Below are 8,676 nucleotides of genomic sequence, written 5' to 3'. Positions count from 1 at the left end.
GCAAACCGTTCTCCAGATACCAGAAATTAGGGGACAGGGTCTTCAATCCAAAGATGATGAAAGCTAGGGAAGGATAGGTATGTCACCACAAGGTTTTCTTCTCTTTTTGCCAAGAGAAGAAAAGGTGTTTATGTTCGACCCTGCCATGTGGACACATTCCAAGGGCTGCTTGTCACTTTTATAAATTTTTCTTTGCTTTGCTTTACTTTTCTTCTTCGAGCCATGAGCCATCAGGGGCAGAGAAAAGGAGTCTCACTGAGTTTCAAGTGTTTTCTTCCTGAGGCAAAAGATAAGTGCCCTAGGCAAGGACCTTGTCTTGTTTCTCAAGGTCTTGGAAGGATAGGACTCAGGATTCTTGCTCCCTATGAGTAAAGGTGCATAGATTGTCCTTGTGAACATGCTGGTGTACATGTGGAGATGGGCATGAGGGTCCTGTATATGGTTCAATCCCATACCTTAAGCCTTAAGCAATGTCCTGATATCTTCCCCTTCCTTTCTTCTAGGCAGATGATTTTAGACTAAAAGTCCAGACATTCAGATTCCAGCTGTGGGCTAAGCAGTCTTCATCCATCCTGTGGCTTTAGATAAACCTTGCAACCCTTTGGAGACTATTTTCATATCTGCAAAATGAAGAGAAAGAACACCAATCAGGGCTCTTTGTGGCTTCTCTATGATCAAACACTGCACGCAATCTCCAATCATTAAACATTTGCCAACATCCACTTTTGTCAGAAATGATGGAAAATAACAACACCCAACAAGCACTGAGTTTTACTATAATTCACATATTTGGTCCTAAACAATTTACACAGTGCTCCTCAAATTCCCACCAACAACTGATGGTAAACACATTGCCATTCTCCAATTTTGCACACAAGGAAACATGCAGAATGGCTAAGCCAGGGGTCCACCGTAGCACAAGTAGTATTGGATTCAAACTTCACTTGTTTTGATCTGGGTCATAATTATAAACTGTTATAAATACCTAAATACCTTGTAGAAGAAAAAACACAGCTTCTTTCCTTGAGCTGATTTTCCTCTGGGCAGCAGAAAGGCTTGGAAACCATCTCTGTTCTAATTATGTTTCCATCTGAGAAGGCATATTGCAATGGACACTTGTAGGGTGGCCTCCAAGTCTAGGATTCAGAAAATATTTATTGGCTCAAGTTCAGTGACAAGAGAAAAGTTTTGTGTGAAAGGAGGAGGCATGGTTTTCTCTCCCTCAAAGCCATGGATATTTCTGCCTGATAAGCATGAGCACAGGTACCAGTGCAGGGAATCCATAGACTCTGTGATCACCTGGGATGTGGGAGATCATCTTGTTTTTGTTTTTTCTGACTAAGTTACTATCTTGTCATCTTTCAAGGCTAACTAAACTTTTATCTCTCTTGAATGGTTCTTATCACACTCCCACTGATGCCCAAATAAACACTTCATATTTTCATGATGTGTCTCATGGTGTTCTCATCATGTCCCCACGCCTGCACACAGCTTCCTTGCAAGAGTCACTTGTCCACTGCAACATTGATCCATCCATTGTTCCATCAAGCCATGGGGTCCTCAGTGCATACCTCAGTACTTGGAACATGGTAGAGGTCCACTAAAAATTTAGCAAATAATTAAAATTTGAAAAGATTGTCATCTTATTCAGCTCATAACTATTATTTGATTGTAAAATTTCAATAAATGAATCAACGTTCAAATCTTGGCAGAAAATTTTTTGTGTGTGTTCTTGGCTGTCAACACCTATCTTTGACATCTCCTGTAACTCGTATTTTTATTCTTAGTCTTTAAGGTAGGCAGAACAATGGCCCCTGCAGCATGTTCACCTTCCAATCCCTAGAACCTGTGGATATGTTATCCTTTATGGCTCAGAGGGGTTTGTAGCTGGGATTAAGTTAAGGACATTTAGTTAGGGATTACTCTGTTATTCAGGTGAAGCCAATGTAATCCTAAGCATTTTTATACATGGTAGAGGAGGGCAGGAAAGTTAGAGTCAAGACAAGATGGAAAGATGCAATGCATCTGACATTTTCATATTATAAGTTTTATTAATATATAATTAACAAAAACTAAATCTATTCCATGTATGCATTTTGTCAAGTTTGTACATATTCACACATGATCACAATCAATGTTAAAAAGGGGGCATGGACATGAGAAAAGTTCTACAGGTAACATTTACTACACCATTAGCTTTGAAAATGAAGGAAGAGATCATGAGCCAATAAATACAGGCAACTTCTAGAAGCTGGAAAAGGCTAAGAAACAGACTCTTCCCTACATCTTCCAGAAAGAGTATGACAATGACAGTATCTTCTTGTTAGCCAAGTAAGGCTATTTCAGACTCCTGACCACCAGAATTGCAAAGTAATAAATTTGTGTCCTTTTAAGACTCTAAATTTAAGCTAATTTGTTACAGCAGCCTTTGGAACCTGATGCAGTTCTATTTTCAAACTTGCTCTGAGGGTAGCCGCAATCCTTTTCCCTAGCTCACATTACATGTTGGTTTCTTTCTCTCCTTTGATTTATTCCTAGCGGGTTGTGGAGACTCAATTCCCATGTTATCATAGAAATTGAAAAACATGTTTTCTCAGATACTGTGCTGTTTATAGATGTATTATCCATTTTAATTTGAACAACCACATTCTAGCACAGTCAATACCATCCCATCTAACAGATGGAGAAGTGGTGGTTCAGCAAAGTCTCAACTTCACAAGCTCTTAGAACCTTGGTCTACTCTATCAACCTTCAGGCTGCAGCTCACCTTCACCTGATCCTTTGTGTTTCCTGCTGATGCTCACCTCTCAACTTCACAGAGCTGAATCTACATTTGTTACTCGGAGACCAGAATGCTTTTTATCCTGGTTCAGATTTCACAGATGGTGAGATGACAAGGGGGATAACTTACCAGAGCCTTAGTTTGGAGTAATAATACCATGGAAACAGGCAAAAGCTGCATGATTTGCTCTGTTTTGACTCTATTTTAATTTGGGTGGCTAGGTATAAATCAGTACTTCACAGCTGCATCCCAAATATTTCACAAGCATTTGGGATAACCATTAGAGATTCAGAAAGGTGAAGAGATTTACCCAAAGCCACCGACTTATGTAAAGGCTAACTAGGGAACTGAATTCAGGTATTCCTGCTTTATGAGTTTTATATAACACACCAGAATCAACATTTGCATTTTTTCTTATATCAGTGGCTGCCAAATTTGCAATCTACAAACCAGCTGCATGAAACTCACATGGAAAGTTTTCAAAGGTGTGGTTCATTAACTTATCCTGAGACTTTGATTCTCTTAATCTGGATCTATTTCTGAGAATACAATGCTGTTGCTGCTGTTGTTGTTGTTGTTGTTGTTTTAGAGCTCCTCAGGCAAGCAGGAAGACCAACCAGGTTTATAAAACTGGGTATAGACATTAACTCTATATTCTCAAAAAGGCAAACTGTCTAGATGCTCTCCACCATTTCCATATCAAATAAGATGGATGAGGCCCCTCTCAGAAGACCAAATCCCTAGGGAGGCAAAAAAAAACTGGAAAGAGAGCTTATCCTCAACACAGATGGTGTCATAACTCAGAAGAAGCTGCTGGAATCAGACACAGCCTTAGAGAGCTGTTCTGGACACACCCTCTAGAAACAAGGGGAAAATCTTTACCCAGGGCAACTCTGAAAACCCGTCAATCATCCCTTGAAATGAGAAATGTCAAAACTTAAATGTTTGACATTATCAAGTGTTGATGAGCTATGGGACATAAACACAACTAAGAAGAAAGGGGATAAAAATTGATGGCACCATTTGGGAGGCAATTTCAGAACATGTCTAAAATGTTACCATGGGCATAACTGTGACCCAGCAAATTAGCTTCTGGATTCCATGCTAGAAAGAGACTTCTGTAAATGCAAACACCCTCAAGAAAAAAATTAGAAACAACCTAAACGAGATTCCAGGGCTGGCATGAAAAGGTTTCTCAGACTTACTTTTGTGTTGTTTTTGTTGTTGTTGTTGTTGTTGTTGTTGTTTCAGACTTATTTTTGAAGGTAGGGAAGCAAGTTTCAAACTAATGCAACGAGTATGCCTTTGATTAGATATAAAGATACAGATATAGATAAGTATCTGTATACACACAAAATGTATAATTGTATCTCTATTTCTTGTCTTTCCATTTAAAATACATTTTGGAATAATATTCATGAAACTTCTCACAGTTCTTCCCCCTGGGAGACAAAGTGGGCCTGAAGATAAGGTGGCCAACGCAGCCTTTCCTCTGCATGATGGATTCTTTTTTTCTTTCTTTCTTTCTTTCTTTTTTTTGGTCCGTGGATGGAACTCCGGTCCTTGCTCTTGCAAGACCACTGAGCTAAATCCCCAGCCCCTTTGATGGATTATTCTACTGTGATGATAGAGTCGTGTTCACAGCCACAGTCAAGACCTACTTAGCACTGGAGTTTGTCACTGCTTGAAAGAACCAGCAACCCTGAGTTTATTTGGTCAATAGCTATAGTCTCTGCTAATGAGATAATGCTTTTTATGGACACAAAACTATACCAAGATTGACATAACCTACCGCAGGTATCAGGTGATGCCGTAGGCACCAACAGAAATGGATGAAAAGCTATTTTTGTGGTTGAAGAGCTCAGGCCTTGGGTGGTGGGGAGTAAGACATTTAAATACTTACATCACCATCAATGCCATGTGAAAAGACATCATTTTTACAAGAAACAATAGGTGTTCTTTCAAGAAACATTCCCCAAGTATCTTTAGTGCCAAGGTATTGTGCCACACACAGAAGATGTAGAGATGGTCAAATATTTGTCTGTCCTTGAGAAATTCACTTATAGTGAGTGCTCCATGGATGCAAGGCTCAGGACAAGAACCACATCCTGCTCATCTCTTTATCCCCTGGAGCATTCAGCAATGTGCTTGGAGCATATCACTGACAGAAGCTTCATTGCCCTGGTGGGAAATAGGTGAATAGAGGAGTAAGTGAAAAGAAAGAGACACGAATGAGTCTGGAATCTCAACTCTGGCAGCCAAAGGAAAGTTCCACTTTGTTCATTTTTAATTTGAGGGGTGCACCAGTTAAGACTGACAAGCTAGTAGTTAGAAATTCATGCTTAGGGATCAGCTTGGAGCAAGAAGTCGGAAATAATGGGGAGTCATATAAATAAGTATAGTGTTTGTAATTACAGGAGTGAATAGGATTCCTAAGGAATGGGGAGGGGCACTATAGACAAAGCCGTATGGAAAATGGAGTTATAGTAAATAAGAAAATGGAAAAAAAAAACAGAAGTTGTCGAAGAACAGCCAAAGAAGGTGAAGAAGAAACACACAAAAGTAGCTATAAAAAGCTGAGGGGGTAAAGTGTCACATTTAGGATCAAATGCTGTATAAAGCTCAAGCACATATAAAAGAATCAATTGGAAAGATCTGGGGGTAGCTTGGAACAATGGTTAAAAGAGTGCACCCTGAAATCAGATTGTTTATGTTTGACAACCATCTCCTGAGTCTCAGCTATCCCTCCTGTCTAATGGAGATGAAAGGAAAACAATACCTGCAACATAGAAGTGTCCGAAGATGTAATATCCTAATGTTTACAAAATGCTTGGCACTTAGCTGTCAATAAATGAAATAAAAATGATATCCTTATCAAGTAGATCTCCGATGACTTTGGCAAAACCAGGTTTAATGAAGTAAGAAGATGGGACCAACATACCTGTGAATTCCCACTGATCCTTTGCGTGACTCCCTTACCTTGGGTGAAGATGAACTTGCGACTTGCTTCTGGCCAATAGAGTCTGGCTTGATTAGGTCACTTAATCAAGTCAAAGGAGATGGAATGTCTTCCTGTGACTACATTGCATTATATAAGACTCCTGCTTACCATATAAAAGAGAGATGGGGCATTGAGGAAGCCAAAAGACATTCCATGAACTCTCTCTGGGAGAACATCCCATGGCTGCAACTGCAGTCAGTTTGAGGCTGGTTGTCAACAGACAATCGTAGAGCTGCAGAGAAAATAACCCTGTCAGCAACCTGAATAAACATGGGCACAGATTCCTCCCTACTCAGTCCTCCAGGTGAGAATGCAGCCCTAAGCGCAGGCTGAGCAGAGACCGACTTGAATTATGTTAAGCCTCCTGCACTCTCTTGGTTCCCCTATATGCCAAATTGGATTGACTTCAGCAGTCACATTGGGATCTCCCAAATACTGATAGAATGAGGATTTTCAACATACTTGGATAGTGAGGAAGGATGCAATATCCCCTGTCTCTTCTCCCCTAGTCTTCCACCATCCTTATTTAGAACTTGATGTAGGAGTCATAGGATGGATTGATTCCAACCACATAGCCAGGGATCAGTTACATTAAGTCCAATGGACTCAATATCTTACAATAAAATTGTTCTGGTATAGTAAATCCAGCATTTTCCCGGAAGTTTGATTTCTGAAAAGGCATTTCGGTGTTTCTATTGCAATGAGTTGCTGGAAATTTTTCTGTTTCTTTGTTTACCAGCATTATACTCTTTCTTGAGTCTCAGAGGCTCTCTAAACCTTCTGGCTCCTCGTCTTCAAAAATGAGAATTACTATAATTCCAATCCTCACCAACAATCAGCTTTTAGTGAAAACTAGGGAAATAATAAATATGGGATGGGTTACTAGGGTTGTAGTTGATAGTTTCATTGTTCTCTTTATCCTAGCAGGACCTATATAGGCTTCACCTCCTTAAAAAGAGATGGTCACAAGTTCTGTGGGTGCCACCTCCTTTGTCTCCAATCTACAAACTCTCCATCCCCATCCATTATCCTTGCAAGCCCAAGGGTGTTAGTATAATGTAGCAGGAGCTATAAAAACCTGCCTTGGACTTTATGTGGGGCCTAGGATATATAAGCTTGTTCACATTACCTTCTCTGGGCCTCTTTTTTCTCAAAAATAAAAGTAAATATTAAACAATGTACCTACTGTCAACACTTTAGGAATACATTGAGATATTATGTGTGCATGAAAGGTCTTTCACCATTATTCCATCTCATACTTCCTCTTCCTATTGTGATAGGAGCAAATCCTACAACCATCATCTGACTTAGGAGAGCAGGACCCTAGTCCAAGGGCTTCCGAGCTCAGAGCACCTCTCCTACATCCCCCTTCCAGATCATTAGACTTGTTGCATTGTACAGCAGGCCTCCCTGAGCTTGCAGCCTGCAACCCAACTATTTCTGTGGGCTGCTTGCCAGCCTAGCTCCCAGCAAACTCCCTCAGCTGTCGGAACAACTCTCATTGTCAAAACTTTCTGAGAAGAGTCATTAGTTTCAGAAAGATGGGAAAGGAAGGATGTTTTGCCTGCGGCATCTCTTTGAAAAGGTCTAACTTTCTAAAATGGTAAATAAGCCAGACTTCTTTTCTGGGGGTGCACGAAGGGCAGGAAAAGCTCAGTCAGGGGATGACCCCCGGGAGCCAGCTGCTGTTCGAGACATCATTACTTCCCGAAGTTTTATCCCTTGCTCCTTGGCTGTACGTGGTGTGCAGTGCAGCCTGGGAAGCAGCTCTGAGAGGAGCCTGCACAGCTCTGATTACAGAGGCAAGCTCTGCACTGAGGATTTTATTAGCAGGAAGAGAGGAAAAAAAGCCAGAATACTAACTGGGGGGAGAAAAGCCCTTCTGCTTTTAGATAAAGGCAAAAATTATTTTATAAGCATCTACAGCAGCTAAGCTTGTGAACGGTAACTACACCATTCAGCGCCACTCCTAATCTTCAGTTTGCAGTACCCACATTTCTGAGTCAGCGTGTGTAGATGCCAGTGATCAAGGGAAGGCAGATTAGGCCTAACAAGATAGGACTGAAAGTCTTGGGTTGGCTGTGACAGCCTCCAAGTTCAGATTCCCTGCCTCTCTTCTCTGAGGTCTAAATTTTAGGGTCTAGTTACTTCTTACTTAAATCCCATGAACTCATGTTCCCTGGCATTCATCTTTTATCCTCCTTTCTCCTAGAATAAAATGCTCTGGAGCCCAGCAGCTTTTCCCTTTGTGACTTAAGATGAACTACCAGCAGGCAATCATCTCTCCTTTTAAGAAAGAGCAGTTGGAAGGATGAAAAAGGAGGGAGGAAATAAATGGGCAGAGGAATCCTGCCTTGCTGGAGCTGGGAAAGCTGCCAACAGAGCATTGCCTGTGAATTCAGACCTAGTAGGCAGATAATGCACCTCAGCTCCTCACCTATGTGGGTGTGGGTGCAGCAAGCGCCCACAGGTTGGTTGCACATGGTGACACCTAAACTGATCAGCTCTGCGTCCCCATTTCTCCCACCCACCGCCTCCAGTCTCCAGGTTCAATTCACTCCGCCCTCGTATTCTTCCTCAAACCTACACTCTTCTTCCACACTTCCAGGGCTTCAAAAGCCTCCATTGTGACCTCTCATCCCAAGAGCTCTAACTACTACCCACCTGTTCCCACTTCTGGAGGACATCCCTTGAGGTCATTTTCCCAGAGATCCTGTGGCAGATAGAAGTAACTTCCACAAATATTTGTTAAGAACATACTATGTGCTGGCACCATGCTTGACATTGAGAGAAACTGAAAGAAAAAATGTTCTCTGTGAGCAGCTCAGTTTTGGTGCCCTAAAATTCTTATGTTGAAGTCCTAACACCCACTGGCTCTAAAGACGACTGGTTT

General features: G+C 41.3%; 1 long non-coding RNA gene across 1 annotated transcript; it reads right to left on the bottom strand.

The window, feature by feature from the left end:
* Positions 1-454: 454 nt before the first annotated feature.
* LOC104876208 lies at positions 455-2,349 on the bottom strand. Its single transcript, XR_784275.2, has 2 exons — positions 994-2,349; positions 455-620 (listed from the first exon to the last, which is right to left on the bottom strand). It is a non-coding gene; the product is annotated as an uncharacterized LOC104876208 (long non-coding RNA).
* Positions 2,350-8,676: the final 6,327 nt, after the last annotated feature.

Source organism: Fukomys damarensis, unplaced genomic scaffold (genome assembly GCF_012274545.1).
Source record: "Fukomys damarensis isolate Sample0158 unplaced genomic scaffold, DMR_v1.0_HiC HiC_scaffold_34, whole genome shotgun sequence".
Taxonomy (NCBI): Eukaryota; Metazoa; Chordata; class Mammalia; order Rodentia; family Bathyergidae; genus Fukomys; species Fukomys damarensis.
Note: the sequence above shows the minus strand (reverse complement) of the source record. Positions and strands in the feature narration are given on the sequence as shown.